The 24,663-nt window shown below is 36.3% G+C and overlaps 1 protein-coding gene across 7 annotated transcripts in view; it reads right to left on the bottom strand.

Annotated features, from left to right (window-relative positions):
• Positions 1-18,812, bottom strand: part of Ca-alpha1d (Ca[2+]-channel protein alpha[[1]] subunit D) — a 70,881-nt gene extending 52,069 nt beyond the window's left edge. For 4 of the 7 annotated variants that reach the window (XM_083045756.1, XM_083045758.1, XM_083045757.1 and 1 more), the window contains exon 1: positions 17,187-18,812. The gene's annotated coding sequence lies outside the window, so the exon portion shown is untranslated. The remainder of the gene's footprint in view (positions 1-17,186) is intronic. The other 3 variants (XR_014426025.1, XM_083045760.1, XM_083045761.1) reach the window with 1 other exon arrangement.
• Positions 18,813-24,663: the final 5,851 nt, after the last annotated feature.

Below are 24,663 nucleotides of genomic sequence, written 5' to 3'. Positions count from 1 at the left end.
TATTTAACTCCTTGAATGCGTAATGAGTATAATTTACAGTGTATCTTATACATACATATTGTATATATTATATAGATATAAAGAATTTCGCCTAATTATTTTCCTAAATTATCTCATCATTTCGTCGTATGTCTGACTTAATCCTCACTTAACTCCTTGAATGCGTAATGAGTATAATTTACAGTGTATCTTATACTTTTATATATATATTTTATATATATATTATATATATATATATATATATCTATATAAAAGTATAAGATACACTGTAAATTATACTCATTACGCATTCAAGGAGTTAAGTATAGATTAAGTCAGACATAAGACGAAATGATGAGATAATTTATAATTTCATTGCACGAAAATAATTAGGTGAAATTCTTTATCTTTATATAATATATATATACATATAATATATATTATATCTATATAATATTATATAACATTATATATTATATCTATAATATATATTATATAGATATAAAGAATTTCTCGCCTAATTATTTTCATGCAACAAAATTATCTCATCATTTCGTCCTATGTCTGACTTAATCTATATTTAACTCCTTGAATGCGTAATGAGTATAATTTACAATGTATTTTATACATACATATTGTATATATTATATAGATATAAAGAATTTCGTCTAATTATTTTCGTGCAACGAAATTATCTCATTATTTCGTCCTATGTCTGACTTAATCCTCACTTAACTCCTTGAATGCGTAATGAGTATAATTTACAATGTATCTTATACATACATATTGTATATATTACCTATATAGATATAAAGAATTTCGCCTAATTATTTTCGTGCAACGAAATTATCTCATCATTTCGTCCTATGTCTGACTTAATCTATACTTAACTCCTTGAATGCGTAATGAGTATAATTTACAGTGTATCTTATACTTTTATATATATATATATAAAATATATATATATATAAAATATATATATATATAAAATATATATATATATATAAAATATATATATAAAAGTATAAGATACACTGGAAATTATACTCATTACGCATTCAAGGAGTTAAGTGAGGATTAAGTCAGACATAGGACGAAATAATGAGATAATTTCGTTGCACGAAAATAATTAGGCGAAATTCTTTATATCTATATAATATATACAATATGTATGTATAAGATACATTGTAAATTATACTCATTACGCATTCAAGGAGTTAAGTATAGATTAAGTCAGACATAGGACGAAATGATGAGATAATTTCGTTGCATGAAAATAATTAGGAGAGAAATTTTTTATATCTATATAATATAATATATATATATATACACTGGCGGATCCTGGGGGGGGTTACCCCCCCCCTGCAAATTAAAAGAAACAGTTTTGCTGAATTTGTTTAAAAAATATAAATAAAGAAAAACAAACATTAAAGAGCTATCGACGTCGTTGAGCCTGGAATAAAAGCTAATCATGAAACCAAAAATATGAAATAAAATAATTTTGCAACCCCCCCCCCCCCATTATCGACGTCAGGATCTGCTAGTGTTCTATATTAATCATTGTTTTAGCATTACAAATAATCTTTAAATTTCACGTTAACGAAGATATGAAAGAATTGAGAATAATAGGACTAATTCATCTTGTAGCTTTCTATAATAAATTATACTTCTAGTTTTTATTTCTCCAAACAATAGGAAATATTTTAAATTTTCTACTTTTTGCTTTTACATTATGGATATTTTATATTAATCATTTTCTTAGCATTACACAAGTAAACTTAAAAATTTCACGTTAACAAATATGCGAAAGAAGATGTAAATCGTTATTATAAGCTACGCGAAATTACTGGAACAGTGAAAAATTATCGAGCACTCTAATGGAACATTTATTCCGCCCCTTTCAAGTCCCGGAAGCTGCCAAAGCCGTATGTAAATTGCGTGCAGATCGTACGTGGTAACATGACAATTACTCGCGATAGAAATCTGTTGAAACGTTACAGTACGAGAGCGGTCGATGCTTTCCCGACCCCATAATCCTACTATCGCGTACAATAAATCGTTCATGGAGATTACTGTTACGCGGACAAATTCTTCGCAATTTAACGAGCGTATCGGCTTTACGAACGATTTTCTTGCCGCGAAGACAGGGTTTTACGAAACTCGGGTTTTAAAGATCGACGTGATCAATCGGCGAATTCTTTCCGTAAATTCGCGCTTATTCACAAAAGGTATTTTATACAAAATCGATTCTCAAGCGATAGAATAATTTTTCAATACCTATATGGATATTTTTGAGTGTTTTTAATGACCATTTTAGGTGTTTGTTTAAAGTTTATGCAAATTTAAAAAATCATGCGTTTTTAATGAATAAATGTGTGTCACAGAAATTGAAAATAATCCTCTATAATATTTAAAAATTGACAAAGATTCGTACAAATAAAATACATTTTGGTACTAAATATGTTTTAGTTGCATCTATTATATAAAAATATATGCATAACATATTTACATGTAGCAAAATTTACATGTAACAGCTTGCCTGACAAAATAAAAAATTTACTATCTTCACTAAAATATATTATTAATGTAAAATGATTCTCGAATGCAAAATTAATTTCGTCGCTATTTTAAAATTGTGAGACTCGTATAAATTTTTTTATTTTTGTTACCTTGTGTTTATTTTATATTATATTATAAAATATATTATTTATATTATTTTTCTCTTATAATGTTATGCATATACATAATTTTATTATCATTGCATTAAAAATTGACTTTCCTTTTCTAAAAAAATCACGAAAGTGACTTTTACACTTGTATAGAGATCCGTCATATCTTTTTATCCGTCGATATAACAATGGTATCCAAAACGACCGTCATCGTCGAGTGTTCGTCCGAGGGAAACGTCGGCTACGAGAGAGACTAGGAGCCCTGGGATTTATAGCCGAGTTGTGCTATATTTAGTGAGCCTAAATACTAGAAAGCTCTACCTACGAGCGAGTTTCTCTCGCGTCCCCGTGCCTGGTGTCGCGACACTTGTAAACTTGTCTGTGTTTTAATCGTCTCCGTCGTGGCCTCTTTATACTCACGATACGATCGCACTCGGACCGCGATATACTCGCCAATGAATCGTGTACACTTTGTGCGCGGTTTCCCTCGTTTCATCCGAGTCATTTTGTCTACGAGGCATTGTTCTCGAGAACAAATGTGTTGCACATCTCGCAACACAGTTCCTCAATTTTACGAAAGAGGAAACATGTAAATGTATCATTTAAATTATTCAGATATCTTTTTGAAGGTGGGGAGAGGTGATTTTTTTAAAATTAATTATTCACGATTTTGCAAAATGACGAAATAGAGTGCAATGGGTGCATAAAGATAGCCCTGTAATGTAAAATAGAAATAAAACATGTAACTAGAAATGAGTCATGTAGTGGAAAAATCTTGCGAGAGAGAAATTCACATGATAAAATAAATGTACCGCATTAATTTTGTAATTAAAAAATTTTAATGTTGCACTCTCTACGCGCGAGATTTAATTTAATTTATTTTATTAATATTCAATTTATCTTGTTTTAATTCGACGTTTATAGTAATGTGTGCACGTAGTATACATATATAATATTTTATTCGTCATGTAGCGAGGCGAATTAATGCATTTGTAAATATGTACATTAAGCGCGTCAAAGCGCATAATTAAATCTATATCAAATTAAGACACAAACAATTACATTAAGGATGATATATTTAAAAGAATACTACTTGTGATGGATAAGACGTGAATTTCTTTCTCTATTTTTTCCTATCCCTTTTCATTGCAACAAAATTACTTATCAATTGAAAATTATTTATATGTTTATATTAACATTCGCGTAATAATTTAATACATCAGATAAACATCTGGTCTGTTCTTTGTATTCCTAGTACTACTATAACATGGATCCTTTATATACGTGGCAATCAAATCTAATACGTAATCCGCATCCGGAGTGCAACGAGGCAAGTATTCAGAAACAGCATGATCCTTCCCATTCGGGCTCGTGGCATTTAACCAAGATTGATCCCGAGATTTCGTCCCGTTATTCCCATGATACCAGCTTCGTTTATCCGAAAGATCACGGCCGCAGCTCGACATTGTTCGCTAATCCTATCGTCCGCGTTCACCGTACGCGACTTATACGTATATATATATATATATATATATATATATATATATATATATACACACACACACACACGTGTGTGTGTGTGATGTATACATATATATCTGTATAGCATTTCGTTTCGAGTCGCTTCTGCCAAACTTCGGCATTCGCTGAATTATGCAGCGTGAAGAATCCTCGGCCGTGCGAGTAAATGATTCACACCGAAAATCACTCGCGAACAGTTTCGAGTTACCGAAACCGTCCCAGATGTCGAGGCGCGTGAATTCTCGCCAGCGTATTTCATCCCTATCCTCCCCATCCCCTGCCCCATCAGCTCTCAAGCATAGCGGCAGGAAAGCAGACTCAATTTGCATGTCTCACGCGATTTGGTGACACGGTCGATGGTAGATACTAATGCACCGCGATCCTTCGAAGATTGCGATTCCACCGAACTTATAGCAGATGTGACCGACTTAGTTAGTTAGATGCGTCGACAACTTCGGTTAATTCTGATTTAGAAATTATCTGTTAATTTTAGAGATTATGATAGAAACAGTTATAGTAGAAACAAAAAAAATGAATATTTTAATAGTTTATACATGTCGCAGGCTTTTTGTAAAACGCTCAAAGAACCTGCGACATATATTTTTATTGTTAGTAAATCACGTATTTATTATTTATCGATAATAATTCAAACACAATAAGCTTTAAGATATTTAAAGATACGAATCAAGTTGTTATTATTATTTGTTAGAGTTATTTTATTTTTATATCTTGAAAATATGATTGATATTTTTTTACGTGATTTATTTGTTTCACAAGTGCTAGTCATATTTGTTTGACGATGATTACGCAGTTCAACCAAAAATAACTTTTTTTCAATACCAGAAAGAGATCGTTTATTATATTGTAATTTTATTGAATTGTTGAACGATATTCCGGTTTCCAAATTGCTCCATCACGTCGCAATTTTGAGCAATTTGCGATTAAAGTTGCAGAAAGAGGCTATTTTAATATGTATTTTATCATGTTATGTTACAGTCATGATATGTGACATGTTGGAAAAATTTGTTACAATCAAAGTTATATATTTTGTTAGAATGTGTAGTTTTCAAAAGGAATCTATTGTGTTAATTGTGACTAATATTCATGATTAAATATGGGGTCTATTGCACAAAAGAGCTGCGAATGAGATCATTAAAGTTTGAAGTTTTAAAAAATAAGTTTTAATTGTTTATTTAAATTTGAGAATTTTTTAATACAAAGGTTAAAATTGACAAATTCAAAATATATACATAAATTTATGCAAAAATTCGAACATTTTTTTAATAAGGTCAAAGTTAAATAAACATAATGTGTGAAAACTATTTTATAGATCCTCGATAGGTTAATTCGCAACTTTTCCGCAGTTGATTCTATATTTAACGATGAATATTTTATTAACCACATAATAGATACAAATTTCTTTCAAGGCCTAACCACATATTTAATTATACAAAACTTCTTCAAAATATATCCTATATGCTTATACCATGATAAACTATAATAAAATAATCCTTATGTGCAACTTTAACAAATTTCCCAAAATTGTGACGAAATAGAGCAACTTCCGTAAGCCGAAATCGTGTAAAATAATTATTCTTTTTGTGTTTCTCTCTCTTTTTTTTTTATTAAAACATATTCTTAAAATATTGTCTCAATGATAATACGGAACAATTTAATAATGACAAATAAATCGACGATAAAAGAAACTGCTTGTCACAAAAGAGAAATGCGGTTTATGGTATAAAATTCTTCCGCCCTATGACGACAAAATTCCATGAAGGCGGCGGCGACCGCATCGATCGTTTTGCATCCACGAATAATACGTTCCGGATGAAATCGCTTTAACTGTCAATCGCGGCCAAGTATCGCTCGATATAGTGCATATATAATTGCGTACTCTCCTATATCGCTGCATCCTATTTGGAAGTTTTGTCGAGCGGTACTCTACCGAGGATATTTTTACCTGGTCTTCGTGTCCGGGCGTTCGTCAAGATCGTCGAACCGCTCTCTCTATCTCTCTCTTTCTTCTCTTATTTGTCGCTTCAAGTATGTGTTTTTTAATTTGTTTTCTCATTTTGACACATACATACATACAACTATCGTTCCTTGTAGTTTAAATATTCGCAATTGTGATTCAGCACATTGAATAAATGCACATACAATGATCCAGTAATTTGATTTATATTTAATTTTATATTTAATTGTTTTCAGTTTTGTATTTTAGAGTAATTTTAATTTACGTCCGCAATGGTTTTACGATATTTTATTTGAACGCTGTAAATTAATTATCTAGAAAGAATATAAATATAACAGCAAATATTGTTATTCTCTCTCTTTCAAAGAATTATATTAACACTCTCTCTGTCTCTCTTTTTCAAATAATTGTATACGCATTAAGGAAATATGGAAAAATTACTCTATAATTATATTATGAAATCCTCTTGAGTTTCAAATAACTGCTAATAATGAATATAAATCAAGGAAAACATTGAAATAATAACACGTACAGAGAATTAAGTGATAGAGAACTATGATAAAAAGCCGCCGTTGATTTCGTTTCAATTTTATTTTCTCATCAATTGAAGCACAATGTGGAACGCGATGTGACATTTGTGTTTTATTTAGATAAACAAAGCAAAAGGTATGCAGTAATGATGTTTTATAAATAACCACATACCGTTCCTTCGCAGCACACAGATTGTTATATGTATACCATACACATTATGACGAGTAATATATATGTATATAATATGGATATGTATGTGTGCATCTGTGTGTGTGTGTGTGTGTGTGTGTGTGTGTGGGTATGTGGGTATGTGGGTATATATGTGTGTATCATATAAATACGTACATATTTCCTTCGTCGCTCTTTATCGGGAAACTCATTCAAAGATCTCCGTTTGTCGATGACGTTTATCCCAGGCGATAATATGTCACGCTGGTATATCTCGCGTACATAAATAACTAAATACTTGACGACATGCTCCTTTTTGCAACGTGAAAAGTGGAAATTTATTTCACATTTATTATTCATTTATTTTTGTGAGAAATTGCTAGATCGTTCTCTTAATTCTTCAGCAATCAATCATCTGCTATAAATGAAGATGTTTCTTCTTTATTTATAATATAAGCGTACTCTAAAGTTTTTAAAGAGTTTTTTAGAATTTTTAACGTCATCGTTCACAGATGATGTTATGTATTTTAAATCATTTAGCAGCTGCGATGTTAATCATATAATTTTAAATGAGATAGTAAGTAGAAAGAAATATAAGTAAATTCTCTTAATTATACGTGTATATAATAATAATTTACTTATTTATAATTATTGACAATCCTACATATACACTCACACATAGTCTCTTTTAAATAAGCTGTACAAAACTACGCACAAATAGTTTTTTAGTAATTAATACAAATGATCCGTCTTAGTAAACAAATAAGATCTGAAAGGATGAATAAAAAAAAGAATCTGCTTCTGAGGAAAATATCTATAAAAAGCAACACAGTGTTTGTCGTGAACGGGTGAAATAACAGGATGCCGATGGCAAAGGGGAGTCGCCTATGTGCACGTACAAAACCGAGTGGGAGGTACGATCTAAAAATAGCTCGAACTCTGGGTCACGAAGTTGAAATCATTTGGGACGATCTAGCCTGCGATACTCTAAGAAATGGGCGTTTCGCCTTTCTAAGGGAGACGCACGTGACGACACGTAGATGAGCGATTGAATTTGCGTGGGAAACTATTATAAACGAGAGACCTAGAAAATCTGGAACGTGGATGATGCCTAAATAAATCACAAGGCGATGAGATAAGATTGAGATAATTCACGCGATTGTATTGTAATAGTGGGGTTCAGTATTACTCAAAGTAAATTATGCGTACTGATCCTTTCAAACAGAAACGAGTTATATTTCGCGAGAATACATATTTCTTCTTTTTTTAAACAAGTTAAAAATTGATGTATACATCGCTCGTCTCAATATTCATTAAACCGATTTTGAATTAAATTTACATGATCGATTATCTGTTTCACTTGTATGCATTTATATTTAATTGTATTAATTTACATTATTTTATATCTTTAATTCATTTTTAAATTGCTCATTTTGAGATTAAAAATCGATGAAAGCACAAGAGGAGACTGACATGTTTCTCGTTTCTTCGTGGTCTTTCTTCAAAAATATCTTTAAAAAAAAAAAAAAAAGAAAATACAGCATGTCGAATTTATAGTTCCATCGAACAATTGATTATTTCATCGAGCTTGAGAAGAATCTCTGCGACTACTAGGGGGACGTGATTTGGCGTGCATTTAAGCGCGAATAATTTGCTATATCGCGTTTGCTCACAACAGATCGATGCCGATCGCGGATGAAGCGGAAACTCATGCGCTCGTCCAAGCGGAAGGCCACGAATTTACTTAGTCGCGCGGTTGAAGGAGCCGCGACTCGCGATATTGCCGTGAGTTTGTAGCATTTCGGCAAGTCGGGCGCGAAGTACATTCGATGCGCTCGCTTGTCGGACGACGTTATATTTGCCATTGCACTTTGTAGCGAAACGTAACTGCAAACCGTATTTTGGCAGCCTACGTTCTCATAATATGTTGGCCCGGAATCGTCTTCGCGTAAATATACTCCTTACCCATCTCGTCGCTTAATTCGAAGCAACTTTTATATCCTATTCACCGAAAAAGAGTCCATCTATCGTTCTATTGTCAAAAATAAATATTTTTTGCTCCATTTTGCGATTACATTTTCGGAGAAAAACCTGTTTAAATTACCGAGAGGAAGAAAATTGACTGTACCGTGATTTTATGTACCTCTGTATATGAGAATTTATCTTACATTTAAATTTTCTTAAGGAGCGCACGATCTCTCTGTGCTCTTCCTATCTCTGCAAACGATCCATTTCTCTTCGCGGCCGTCGTTTTTATCGAAACGATCAAAGTACGCGCAATGTGCTTTCTTTCCCTCGAAGACAATCGATCCTTCCATTGCTACCTCGGAACGGAACGCCCGAAAGTTCACAGACGATGACGTTCACAGACATTATCTCGCCGACTTGCCTAACGAGCCTATCCCTTCGCCATCGAATTGTCGATTCTCTCTCTCTCCCTCTGATTTTCCCATTATCTACATTGCCATTTATTCATCGCCGAGTCATCCGAGTCTAGCTAAAACTGTCGACGCAGTTAGTTTCATTTTATTTCGACCTTCTGTCTTCTCTCCTACTACGATTAAATTATTTTCTTTCACGAATTCTATTATATCGCGATTAGCAATTACGTCGGTCACGATACTGAAAAGAAACCGTAGCCTATATATAGAGAGAGTGAGAGTAGATGGAAAAGAAGCTTGAAAGAGGAGCTTGCAGAGCTTTGCCCTGACAGCGGTTGTCAACCCCTCGACTTACTTCGCGTCCTCCCGTGTCAAGAAAGAAAGTTTCGTCATATCACGTTACAAACACGAGAATGTGGCTTCCATATATACTCGAAGCAATCTGTAAAGATAACTTACAAGTTACGCAGAACTCGAAAAGGTCATTCCAGGGGGAAAAAGGTCAGGAGAGATCTCTGAATGCTCGTAAGGAACTTCTGTTTCTTTTTGAGCCGCCTCTGTTTCTCGTCGCTGGAAAAGTACCGTTTTCTTTTTTTTTTTTTTTTTTTTTCTCGCAAATTGACGCACGGCAGCCTTTACGCATTTAACATAATGAGGTTTTCTCCGACTGTAGCCTACGGTGTCCCTTGTCTATTCAAGGGGACTTTTTACGTCTTTTGTAATGAAATTTTCTTCGACTTTTTTAACTTCTGCGCAACTTAGAAGCGATGATATCAATTACATAATTTTTATTTTCACGTTTTATTAATAGACAGTTTAATGAGAGAAAGAGATGGAACGAGAGAGGCGCGAAAGAGAAAGTTATATGTTTAATATGACGTATTATTAATAACGATGACTCTCTCAAACAACGATAAATTGAACATAAAAAATTGAATTTTGATGATTGTACGATAAGTTCTAAGCAAATTCTAAGCAAATTGAAGGATCGCTTATTTTTTTATTAAAAAAAAACTTGTTAAGCAGTCGATTGATAAAACGTGAAAATCAAAATTATATAATTGATATTATACATACAAATAATGCAGTTTAAGATTATACTCGAATTCAAAGAGCTAAGATTCCTCTCCCTTTCGACTTTCCAGCAAAATTAGTCACTATATATTCTTCTTTCGAATTCCATCATCGCCCACTGGCGATTCAGCGGAATAGAGCCGCTTCTTCAATGCCATGAGAGCTTCCTTCAGTCAAAAGTCGATCGATATTTCCGAGATGAAAATACCAGCGATCTCGAGGCAGCAGAGATCGTGCTGACAGAGAAAAGGAAATACTATTTCCTATTTGATTAGCCGATCGCGGCAGGCAGTCGCATCAGGTGAAAGACAAGCAGCGTCTGTAAATGCGAGAGACTTCGATCTTTGTCTGCATCGAAATTCAGCTGGCATTAGACCTCGCTTGACGACAAGTGGCATTGAAAAATAGCGAGAAATGTGACTCTTATATAAAAATTCGCGTAATTTCAATTTATATTATAATAAAGTCGCGAAATTAAATAACTGGAATTTTTTTAAATCTTGGAATTGTAATTGTATCGATGTGCTTTTAAGAATGTAAAACCAATTTTCCCTTGGAAAAGTTTAAAGAAACGTTACCTCATTAAAATTCTAAGTGAAAAATAAGAATATTGAAAAAGATAATAAAAAAAAGACAAAAATTAATGAAAATAAATTCTCATCAAAATTGAAGTTAATTAATTTAGAAAATCGTGTATTTTAAATATCTATATATCTCGTTCCCGAGTTCGCAGCATAAATTAGGTGAATTAAAGACGAATAGCCCGACAAGGCGTATCAAGCTAAGCAGGGGGGAGGGCGGAATTTTATAATCTCTCTGTATTATAAATTTAATTGTTGCGCGGAATTTTCCGCACTCCTAGACCGTTGTTCGTTGTACGGTAACGACTTAAAGGGGTAAAATATCGCGGATCAGTCGAGGGATTATGTTAAACGTCGCATCTCCGCGCAGATTATATCATATTTTCCCGAGACTACGCTCGTGCCGGACGCACGGAGTTAAGAAATACCGACGGCGCTTAATCGCGTAATTAAACGAGCTATTATAAAAAAGATCCCTCAGTTATATAACTGTGCTTCCTCTCTCCCTTAAATCACGCGAAGATTGGGCTTAACTTGCGCGCGCGCGTTCGCGCGGTATCGGTGTTACCACGATAAGGGAACGATTCTTTTAGGTATGGTGTCTCCGCATCTCGGATCGGATCCGTGTAAATCCCATCATTAATCTCCGCGTGCGCCATTTTCTTACCATCTAATCTAATTATTCAATTAAAATCTAATATAACGACTTCTCGTGTGAATTTAGCAGAAACGGAACAAGACCAATTTTATTCCTCCCCTTCTCGCCCTTTTTCTTTCCCCATTCTGCCTCTCTCTTTCTCTCTCATCTTCGTAAAAATTAAATAAAATAATACATGGAGCGTGATTATAGCTGGAATTGTAGCAGCGGAAATTCATGAAGTATTAATTGATAACGAGATGTGGATGTTGAATTCGTAAATTATTTCAAGTAAATAGAGTGTATTCTGTATAATTTAGTTTATACTATGCATACACATGATTTTTAATTTTTAATGAATGTAATTGGATATTTTTTTACGTTTTTATCATTGCGTCGTCGTCGTCACTCTGGACTGCAATTAATCTAGTCGAGAGACGGGAGCGTTCGGATCGTAAAGAAATTCTATCGTCGCGTGTCCAATCTTACATACGACCGGCGTATGAAAATATCGCGCCTTTTTTTTTTACTGCGCGCGAACGTTATGTCGGCGCATTATTTTTTCCACGGCGATTCCCGGTTGTCAGCCGCGACGATAAATTTCCATTATTAAAAAAAAAAAAAAAGTACTCCCAACTCGGTCGTGCGTGCAAAGCATTTACTTTTCAACTAGTTTTTTTCGCGCAAGCGGAAAATCTGCATTTTTCGCGCGACGAAAAATTGACGCCTCCCCTTTCTCTCACTTTTGCGTAAAATGAATTTTCTTCCATCTCTCAAAAATATGCCAACGTTTTTTTTTTTTTTTTCCGTTTTGTTATCGCAGCAACAGATCAATTATCCTCGACAAACTTTGCAGTTTCTCTCAATCGGCGCTTCTTCGCTCTATCGCGAATTTATATATGCGCAACGTGCGATCTCGTTTCGAGAGAACGCGGAGGAGTCTCTCTCTTGGCCTGATACAGAGAGAGAGACATAAAAATCGCGGAAATGATTTCACTGCCGTAACAATGTTATGCATGCGAGAACGCGATGCGATCTACATGCATAACGCGCGCACTTTGCTGGCGCCGTATGCGATTCCCGAGGTCGACGAGATCTCGCATCGTCTCTCGAATGCGACACCGAGGGATTTTGCGCAACGTATGCGAGACACGACACGTTGACAATTTATTATAATCAGTCAATGAGATAGCGAAGCTTCTTACGTGCTCGCTACACAGATCTTATTATACTATCTATAGTTAGACCTAAAAAGATCATAAAACAAAAATTATGACACGATTCTATTATTACGATACACTGAGAATCGGTTCCTTGTCGTTGAATCAAAATTTAGCAATACACGTAATTTTTTTTACGTATTAATTTTTGTCAGCACACAAGAGAGAATAAAAAAAAAATACAAAAAAAATTGGACGCTCGAGAGATTTTTGATAAATTAGCGAAACGAGGCGGTTGACACCGGCCATCCAGTCTCTATCCACGAATCCACGGCTCAGTTGATTGACCTCGAAGCTAAATTTGCCTAGCGATCGCAACTAAACAGGCGCGTATCTAGTTACTAGACTATCGGCATGTTTTGACTCACTGGTTATTAAGTAGATCTGCAGATGTGTATACATAACACGTATATACATAGGAATAACCCAGTAAGATTTGCGTCAAGTAGCTGCAGACGAAACAGAGCTTTAAAGGGGCGATTTATTTTCGCTGAACGAAGGAACCCTCTCTTTAAGTATCTCATTAATTCTCTTCGACATTTGGAGCTTATCATTCTATATAGTTTCTCTCTCCTTCCGCGTGCTCCCATTCTTCCAAAATATATTCTTAATTTACTTAAAATTGGTCGAGTTCTTAAGATTCACTTGAAATTCGTTAAATTGAGTTTTAACTTGGCTATCTGACGTCCGAAGCTGCAGGGCTCTACGTGCCAAGAAATTCGCGGTTAAACTTCGTCGCTGTTTTTGCAACCTAGTGATTATGCGAACTCATTTCTACGAGAGAAGGAGACAGAGAAAGAGGGAGGGAAGGGGAGGAAAGCGACCGAGTTTTCTCTCGTGTCGGTTTCGCCGCATCGCTAATCGGAAAACGGATGCACACTGACAGAACAGAGTTTAGCCGATGAATCAAAACGTAGTTTGTGTATGCCGGCGGGTAAAATGTATCGCGCAATGCTCGCCGAGTATGTAAAGAAGCCCTGTTGGCATCGGGCATGGTATAGTAGTAGTGGTAGTTGGAACAAACCGCATATTGATAGCGAGCGTACCTCTCTCCCGGCGACACGTGTCGGCGATGCATAGCGAGCCGAGTAAATGTATCTGTCATTAGAGCGCAAAATAAGCGCTACCATCATCGGCGGCCAACTCGTCGCGAATTGGCACGAAGAGAATGTGTGTATTTATCTATGTGTGTCTGTGTGCTTCGCTTTCTTTCTATATATTAATTCAAAAAGACCAAAAGAATATTGAATATTAATTAATATATTTATAAATATTGATACTCTGATTTTTTTCCGTCCAAAGAAATAATGATGCAATGTTTCTCAATATTTTTTTCACAATTTAAAAGATAAAAATTAGAAATATTTTAATTGGAAATTTTTATTGCCAACGACTTTAATTCCCAGGTCGGCGAAGAATGTCTTTGCTCATAGATTTTTAATTAATTATTTAATTATTAGATTTTTTATTTAATATTTATTACCTTAGTATTATCCTATTTACAAAAAAATTTGTTGAAATGTATACATATCTGTGCATATATGGATATTGGTATTGATTTTTCTGTCGAAAGGAATAATAATGGAATATTTTTTTCAATCCTTTTTTAAAATTTAAATAAAAATTTTTAATATTTTAGTTAGAAAAATTTTATTGCTAACAAAACTTAAAGTTTAATTCCAGTTGGGCAAAGAATGTTTTTATATTCATAGATTTTTAATTAATTACTTATTAAATTTTTTAATTAATATTTTTATTATTTTATTTAGTGTAATTTATAAAAAAAATTTGTTGACATATTATTTATATATATGTGAAGCTTACGGAGAAATATTTTTTTTAGAAATTTAATATCTCGCTAAAAACGCGCCACGTGTATTAATTTAATATGCATCAATATTATGTGACAATCAAAAAAAGCTAAAACTGCACTATATTATTATCGATTTATCATTGCATATGAGATTTCGGAGACATTCTACGTTCAAGATACGCGAGGAGTGCAATACAGTTTGAGGAATCCCGTATATCCCGTATTTATGAGAGAGATATACGGGTCTGACTACTATCATCTATCACTACTGAAGGATTGAGTAGAAAAAGACGGAATTCCACCGGCATATCTGTAAGATTGAATTATCGCATTCGACGGGGAGAGAGAGAGAGTGAGATAGCTTAATGAAATTCGCCAATTTGTTTCGAGATCTGTACATACATACATCCTCGCGTGAAAATGCTGACCAATTTAATGAAATTTATTAATCCGGTGCATTCCCGGCCCCCGGGAGATTAAACGCACAAGATCGCTCGACGGCGAGTCGTTTCCCTTTTCTTTTTTTTTTTTCAATGTTAGAAAAAAAAGACTTTCTTATTCCTTTTAATAGTTAAACGGCGCAACAAAACAACGCCGTTCAAACTCCTTTTGAAATAGTCTCGACACGGACAGCTTATTATATCTGATCTTTACTTTATTATGCTGTCCTTGCGCTGGTCCAGCGCGGCTTAACACGACGACGGCTATAAATGCAGATGGCTTTTGTATGAAGGGTATTGTGTGCGCCAGTATGAATTATTTAAAGTTGAAGATATTTTGACACACACACACATTTTCCCGCCTGTAATCGCCCGACATCGATATTTAAAGTTCAAAACACGGCGAGTTTTGCGAAAGTGCAAACTTTGTCGCTCCGAAAAGTTTACGTAATAATAATCATAATAATTAGACAGTATGTTACTATTGAATTGAACACAATTATATACCATAAATTTATATTTGACATTTATAATTATATACCATATTTTTGACATTTATAATATATTTATATATCTTTTTTTTTTAATTCTTTCTTTATCACATTTTATATTTAATAATTGAGATTTTTTTTAAGCAAGGTAAAAGTATCTTAAATTATTCTCATCACTTGGAATGTTATGTCACTTTTTTCTCTCTCCATCAGAGAAAATTGGAGAAAAACCTCGTTTCTCTCGATGCAATTTGGTTTCTTTTATTCAACAGCCATCCGTATAATTTAACGTGACGTGGTCTCGCAATTAGAAAACATTTCTTTTTAGTGATTTTCGCGGATCATCCATAACAACGAGAGCATCGAGAGATATGTGGTACAACGAATATAATCGATGTCGATATCGTTTCGTCGCGAAATTTTTCGTGATTGATTAAGACTTTTACTCGAATTAATCGAACCCGCAACGGGGACACGGAGAGATGGTCTCGCTGGCGCCGACGAAGCTAGCTCGACACAGAACGTTCGACAGAATCTAGTTAAAAAGTGTATCTCGATGTAAATTCCGCGGTGTCCTGGTCGACTGTAAACGTCCACCAGGCGTAAAATCAGGCGCGCGAAACTTGGAAATGGAGCTTCGGAACTCTTTTAGGGCGCTTTTTTCCCCCCTCGCTCTCACTGTTTACGAAACGGCTGCGTTCGTTCTCAAAACATCTGCTGCCCGCGAAACGGATTCGTAGCCCTGAACCCGTTTTTCGCTCTAGACTGTACCTTCGTTAATAATTTGTCGGTCGATTAATGATCGCGTGGCTCATCGTATATAAATGACGTATCACGATGCGATCTTTTCGTGTTGTTATCCGTTCTTCATATATTATTCCAGAGTTTTTATCTATATAATCATCTCTTTTAGATATGAAAAACGATATAGATTCGAGATGCAACAACGACAAAATATTATATTTCTGCTATTAGTATTATTATTTTTAGTACGAATGGTTTCATTTTTTTGTTGTGTGCTCCAATTTGTATCTTTATATATTGCTATTCAATAGTCCGATAATGATTTGGAACGAAATTCGTTAAAATAGAATCGACGTTGAAATTCGAGGATCACCGACCTATTTTACGTAAAGACCCGCCAAGTTAAACGACCTCGCGAAATATTAGACGCGATGACGGGACGTATAGTCGTCTTATATAATCTCACCGATTCTCTCTGGACGGTTTAAGAATCGAGCGGAGGTGATCGATGAACCGAGAAGACCCTCGATCTCTAGAACATCAACAAAGGACGAAACACCGGATCTCAAACACGCTCTTCATCAACAAGAGAGATCGGACAAACATATCGATAACATCGTAACATACTGCTTTTTAAATTAATTAAGATTTTAGATACACTTTCACTATTAAAAAAAATGGTTCACCCTATAATTCATCAGCGAATTTCCTGAGCATGATCTTCAGGAACCTCGCGGTCGATCGATCACCACGTCACATGTTTCCTCTAAACAGTACTCGGGAATTGTATAAAACAACGTCCAGTCGAATCTCATCGATCGGCGTCCGTCAACTTTTGGCGCCACAAGGGTCTCTCCGTCGATCCTCGGAGAGGAGGATCTCCAACTCTGCCGGCCCTAGTCGTCGATCACTCCACTCCGGGAAAGACGAAGGGTGAAAGGGAGAGAAAAGCAGACACTTACCACATATCTCTTCCTCGACGGCGGAGCACAACAGCGGACTGCGTCGCGTATCACGTGAGCCGCCGGGCGTATCCGCTCGTCATATCCGCGCGTTCACGCACTCGCGCGCGCGGGATCCTCGCTAGAGAGATGCGCGCGCGAGAGAGAAAGAGAGAGTCGCCCTTTCTCTTCCTCTCCACCTGGAGGTCTCGCGCCGGCCTCGGCTCGGCTCCGCTCCCGAGGTTCACGCGGGGCGCAACGCACCCTCTTCTTCTTCTTCTTCTTCCGCGAGGAGCGCCTTCGTGTGTAATCACCCTCTCCACCCTCGTGGGACGCGACCCTCTGCTTCTTCTTCTTCTTCTTCTTCTTCTTCTTCTTCTTCTTCTTCTTCTTCTTCCTCTTCTTCCTCCTCTTCTTCCTCTTCTTCCTCTTCTTCCTCTTCTTCTTCCTGGACACGCACGACACACGAGAGGACACCCACTATACTACGAGACTATACCATCACCAATCACCAAGCACGACCGGCACACAACTACGACGGAAGACGTGGGGAAAACCGAGCGCGCGCGCGCGCGGGCGCACACGTTCCGTTCTACCACCACCACCTCCTCTTCTTTTATGTAGCTTTCCTCCCCTCTTTCTGTCCTTCTCTCTTCCTCTTTTTCTCTCGGGCCTCTCTCTTTCCGTTCCTCCTCTTCCTCTATCTCTCCCCGCGTCCTCTACTCCTTCCTCTATCTCGATCTCTCGCAGCAGAGCGGCCTCTCTCGCCTCGTGTAAACTTATAAATAGATATCTAGGTGCGTTCTATTATATTTATATATACGCGCTCTCTCTCTCTCTCTCTCTCTCTCCGCGCACATATACATACACGCGCGTCGACACTTTCGCGGAGAGACGGAAACCGACGCGTGTTGCGTGCGTGCGTGCGTGTTACGAAGCTTCCTCTACATATACGGCGTCCACGAGAAACACGCCACCCTCTTCCGACGAAACTCCTCTCTCGAACGACACGAGGATGAGGAGAGAGGAGAGAGGGGAGAGTTAATTATCGGACGACCGCGACGACGAGGACGACGACGACGGCGTCTATATCATCATCGGGTCGGATCAATCCCGGTTTCCTTCCCTTTCTTTAGCCCTCGCGCTTCTCGTGCTCGCGAGGGGATCCTCGACGATGACGGGGAAGATCCTGTTTCCTCCCTTTCGAATCTCCTCTTGCCTCTCGCCCTCTTCGACCTCGCCACCCTTCGGCGGCCTACGGCGGACAACCCCGATGTCACTGCACCGCTCTCTGTCTCGCTCGAGCAACCGCACGGCCAGTGCTCCCTTTTCCTATATATGCGCGCATTCCACCGCGCGTTCGGGTCTCGCCCCGCGTACACGTTTCCCTTCGGTGGCGCGCGCCGGCGGGGGTGTCTGTGTCTCTCTCTCTTTCTCTCTCCCTCTCTCCCTCTCTCGATCCGGTGAACGACTTCCGGGCAGTCCAGGTACGACCAGGTGGAGAACGTAGGTTTTCTCCTCTCTTGTTTTTTTCCGCGAACGCACGACGCACAGGCCGAACGACGACGACGACGACGACGACGACGACGACGACACGGCACACGCTCTCCACACTCGCACTCCGGACGATATGCCGCCGGCTCGACGCCAGCGACGCCTGGCGTCGCGATGCCCCACCCCCACCCCCGCTTCCTCTCTCGAGCGAGACGCCGCCGCCGCCGCGGAACGACGCGGGCGCGTGTATAAGCGCTACGACGAGGGGCCGACGAGGGTGGCGGTGGTGAGAGCGTCGCCAATCCCCGAGTAGAATAGTGGCGGATTTAAAGCGGCCTGAATGAAAAACCCACTCTGTATATGTTTGTCTGAGTGTGTGAATGTTTACCTCTTTTCATCTCGTAAGAAAAGGGTTATTTTCGGGAAAATAAAAATTCGAGACATCGACAATTGCGATATAAATCACTCCTTTGCTTGGTTTTTTAGGCTACTAGTAGTTAGTGGTAGTTGTAGTCGGACGATAAGTAGTAAGTGGGCGATTTGAAGGAGCGAGAGAAATATCAGTAGTGTATGACACTTGTAGTCAGACGCAGCGCGATAAATCGATCTGAGATTTCTCATTTTCCCATCTGGTCCAGATTTTTGTTATCTCTGTATAATGAACTTGATAATGATTGGTAAAAAACATTGAGAATCTAAACTTTAAACTAACAATGAGAGAAACAAATAAAAATGCTAATTAGCCTATGTTCGCACATAACATAATATCAAGTCGAGGAGAAACAGATTACATAATAATTACTTATTAATTCAGATTATGTAATAATGTAATGCAAAATTCTCTCTTGGTAATTAGTAATTACTTTGTAATTATTCATTATTAGCATCATTATATCGACAAAGTTGCAATTTGTTCGAATGAATTTAATATCTCTTATAACGAGAAGAGGGAAAACAAGCAATTTTCATTTCTACAGGAAAGGAACTTAAGATACGTATCCCGAATTTCGGTTGCAATTATCTCGCGAATCCGGTCATGAGAGAGCAAAGTCGGTCCAAGAGTCCAAGATGAAGGGGCTTGCGAGATAAGAGGAAAATCGGCGAGATAGGTACTGTACGTGAGTCGATGGATCACGCGCATAAGGAAAACACTTCCTTGGCGAAACGACGCGATAGTCAGCGGAAAAATTTATTTTCGACCCATTTCAACCGACCTACTTTAGCGATCACGTGCACCGAGTTTACTTTCCAGAGGTCGCAGGGCACAGATGATTTAGCAGCGAACGAGTTTCGCTCTTTGTCGCGCAACACCTTTTGACACCCTTTTGCCCTTTACAAGACGCCATTATCGAAATTCTCTAAAAGAGAGAAAGAGAGAGGGAGAGAATTAATACAAGATTAATATAAATTTATATAAATACACGTTGATATAAAACACAATCAGTACACAAATTTTAACAAAGATAAAATATATATTATATATATCCATTTTAGTATATGAATATATATAATTATTGTATGACGTATTATATGAGATTCTCTCTAAATTTTCTTTTTATACATTGTATATAAAAAAATATATATAACAAAAAATTATTAGATAATATAAGGAGTGCTCTGGGTATTGTTTTTTCTTCTATTTACATATACAATAATATTTACATATCAATAAAAGAAAAATATAAGGATAAAATGTTTCTAAATTTTCTTTGTTTGTTTGCATAAACACTTTTCGTTTCTCAAAATGCGGAAGATGCGACCGTTGTTTTACACAATGATTTATATAAAGTGTTAAAGGCATGGTGAATTTCATTGTAGAAAAGAATAAAATTCAAAGACAGCACTTTGCGTTTTTTTGCGCATCTTGGCTTGTTCGTGTCTGACCCATTTTAAGGGTGCAAATTCCGTCGCTTACAGGAAAGCGGAATTTATTTGCCAAGTAAGGGATCGAAGATCAGATAAGTTTATCGCTTTGTTCTCATCTCATACACTCAATGCTTTGTGTAATTTAGAGAATCTTTTTGTAGTTTAAAGAAGTACACTTATCCAGGCGTTAGATAAAAAGTTTTTTGAGAATGGAATGTTACTGTATAACTAGTGTTGAATAATTGTAATAAAATGGAATAATCGAACAATTCGATATAAAATAAAAAAATTATTAATAATTTAAATTTTTTAATCTTTCTTTTTTAAATTGTTACATTAATTCAAATATCAAACGATATCGAATTTATGCTTTGTTAATAATATTCTGAAGAAAAAAGCTCTGATATATAATTGGTAGTTAAGATGCGAAGTGGTAAAAGCCTTTATTAAAAAGACAGTAGAGCCTTCGCTTGGATATGCAAAGTGTCTTTGTACACTAATTTATTTAACGGAGTCTCAAAAGAAAATTGAAAATTTTTTTAATAAAAAATTTTCAAATCGAATCTGCACGTGTTAAGTAAACAAAAAAATCCAGAAAAAAAACAAAAAAATTAAAAATACAATCACATCCCTTTGCTTCTCGTGCTTCTCTTTGCATTCAGCTTCATGTTATCTGTAGATATTAATCGACAAAAAAAAGATGAACAAATATTACACGAAAAATATGATAATTTATGATAATTAATTCTATAATAATATAATAATTCTATAATAAATATTTTGCAATAATAATCAAATTAAATAGAAATTGTGCAATATTTTTTATTCAAACAGCACATCGCTTACGGCAGCCTTGAGAGGATCGGGTCAGTAGCACATTATTATCGTAGTCCATATCTGAACTCGTATATAAAATTGACGAATGAAATTATATTAAGTGATAATTGCTTGTGAAAGATCACACACATTACGACACGGGAAAATTAGAACGTAACGGGGAATGTTACACTCTTATTATTATTGTCCTGTTACCGTGTGTACGAAGGGACGTGTATTTTTATAGGATGTACGATCGATCACGAAATTACGCCGCAAGAAATATCAGTTTACGGACGCGAGTGCGTCGGTGTTGCTCGCAAATGTGTGTCGCACAACATTTCTCTCTTCCCGATATTATACATAAGTATTACGTCGAAAATGCATTGACAGATCGCAAAATAAGAATCACTCGAAATAAGATATATCCGCTAAACACTAATGTTGAAAGAGAACTGAAGAAAAAAAAAATAAAGATTAATATTAATTTTAATTGATTTTAATTGAATGTTACATTTAGAAGCAAATGAATAAAAAAATGCGAGTATATATTAATTGTAATTGGAAATTGCAACTTATCTAAAGCATCGCATGAACAATGAAAAGGAAAATATTTCTACGTTAATTAAAATCACTGTGAAAGTAATTACTGTGACATCATTTTCAATGTCTCTCTCATAATGTCTAACTGGAATGTAAAATAAAAAAATATCGATATTACGCCTACAACGTTACCGAGCTCTAGAACGGTGCGGTGTATTTTATCTCGATCACCTGTCAATTTCATTTATCAAAACGCAACAATTCGATGTTCGAGGGAACATGTGCAGCGTATTTCTCGGGGATAAATTTATCAATATTTCAACGTTAAACAGAGTGCAGTGTTGTTAAACGAGTTGCAACGAGCCCGCCACGTGAATTTGCAAATCGTTCCGGAAAACCGCCCGCGGTTTCCGGCAGCTACCGCGGATCCGGTCTATCTCTTTCGCATCTTGCCTTAGGTACATCCGATCGGCTGACGGATAACGTTCCTCGTGTTCCGGGGAAACAGTTTGTCGCGTGGAACCAGGTTTTTCTCGAGGGTGCGCGTCGTCTACCTATGTAAGTATACAAACGCGCCGTATATATAATGGAGACCATGTGGGTCACACCCATCATGTATAGGATACGCGTGTCGACGCATTTCGCATATAACTGTCACGCAATATTATTACGTCAGCGATTTAATATTCAAAGTCGAGAGACGTCGAGCCTTCTGCGGCCTCAAATTTTTTATTTTGATCCTGTTAATAGGCAATAAAAAAATATCTCCCGAGGAGAGAAAAAATTAACCGCGTAGTCCGAGAATTCGAACGAATTAATCATAAGAAGATTGAAACATTCGCTTCTTTTGTTCGCGACAGGAATCTGCATGATATTGTTTCTCGAAGCGGTAATGTTAAAAAAAAAATAATAAATCGAGAAACTTAAAGTAAAGAAAGACGAAGAAACTCAGACGGAGGATAAGATAAGCTTTCCAACTCGGAGAACTTAACTTAAATAGATAGGAATGCCGCTTTGCTCATCCTCGGAAAGGATTCGCTCGCTTCCTACGCAGGAGCGAAACGAAATTAGATAATTATACGGCGTTATACAAATGTCGGAGAACGTCGCTTTTATGTATCGGGGCGTTCAGGATATGACATTTCTCGGAAATGTGTCGCCGCGTTAATACACACGCGATCGCCTATTTACATATAGACGATGCGTGTCCCCGTTTGATTGGCCGCGAGAGAAGTCGGTATAAGTTGCGGCGTTAAAATTCCGCAGAATGCACGCGCGGAAATGCCGCATGCATCGGGATATTTTCTATCTGATGAGCAGTCAATTCCTACGAACGCGTCCTGTCGTCCTCTTCTTCATAATACTCGCGTCGCGCAATAATGCGAAAGTTGGTCGAACTGTATCGACTTTCCGGAAAACTGTGTGTATATGTGTAAGCGTGTATTTTAGTGGATGACGGTACATTGTTAGTATTCCCTTGGGTAAACATTATTTATTACTTCTCTAGCCGGGTCCACTAATAAAACGTGGCGATAAACAGGCGAGGCAAACATCGTGTAAGTGGCGTCAAACTTATCGATGACTCGATTGATCGAGTCTAATTTTGCGCAGAGCCATCGCCGAAAGTGCACTTATCAAGAGAATTAATCCGATCAATTAATTCAAACTTGGATAAAAATATAAGACGCCCCGGGCACAAATCGAAAAACAATATGTAATAATATGTATAACAATTCCAAAATAATCCTGTTCTTTTTTAAGTATTAAATTTATTTTTATATTATAGATATGGCTGCATATTAGAGAATAGATTTATTTTAACACAAGAAATATATAAAAATCTTCAGAATCTAATTAAAATAGATCTTTGATAAATCCGGAATTCGCTGAAAAATACTCCATCATTAAATTCCAGAATTGTGGGAAATAATTATTATATTTAAAAAAGATGATCAAAGCGCTCGATATGAAAACTTGTGCGAGTCTTACAGCCTTCTCCGAAGATGCAAGTTTTATGTATTTTCTTAGCAAAAGTTAACAGTAAAACAGCAAACATCGTCATCGAAATTAATTGCACAAGCGTGTGTGAAAGTTTATGAAAGAACTATTTTTATTTTTCCCAGAAACTGCTCTCGAAAATGCATTTTGACGATGATTACGTAAGTTCTTTTTTTTTGCACGCACTTTTTTTGAAAGAATGAGAGAATATCTTCTCTACAATTGAAGTTTATACCCGTCGAATCTTATTCTATTCTTAAAACTATTCCGCCGAAGAAAAGATCAAGTCGAAGTTTTACCACGAGGGACTTGTTTTATTTATATAATCTACTGCGTTCGACTATATAAAAAATATAAATGTCGTCGACTTAAAAACCGATCGCGGATTAACGAAGTAGAATAACTTGAAATATGCGACTCGGAAAATTCGAAGAAACACGCGAAAAAAAGTATCAATTCGCAAAGTCAAACTCTTTCAATCTTGCAGATGGAAAATTCGTCTCGCTCTGAATTCTTTTTCATTTCTCTCCTATGTATTTCTTCTATTTCTATCATTCCTCTATTTGTTGCGCAGAGCAATCAAAAATGTTTTTATATTTTTTTACATTTAAGAAAAGATACATATATAAAGTTTCCGAGCAGAATTAAATTTTTTTAAGATTAATTTCAATCTCTTTTAACGAAACGAAGATTACTTTATCCATTCGCGATTCTGTTCTTCGATCTACGTAAAAAAAAATTACGCGATTGAGTTTCAATCGATCAGAAAGCCATAAAGAGA

The sequence above is a fragment of the Prenolepis imparis genome, unplaced genomic scaffold, assembly GCF_030444845.1.
Source record: "Prenolepis imparis isolate NDT839.2.m4 unplaced genomic scaffold, iyPreImpa1.0 SCAF_9, whole genome shotgun sequence".
Lineage (NCBI taxonomy): Eukaryota > Metazoa > Arthropoda > Insecta > Hymenoptera > Formicidae > Prenolepis > Prenolepis imparis.
The sequence above is the reverse complement of the archived record's forward strand: the minus strand, read 5'-3'. Positions and strand labels throughout refer to the sequence as shown.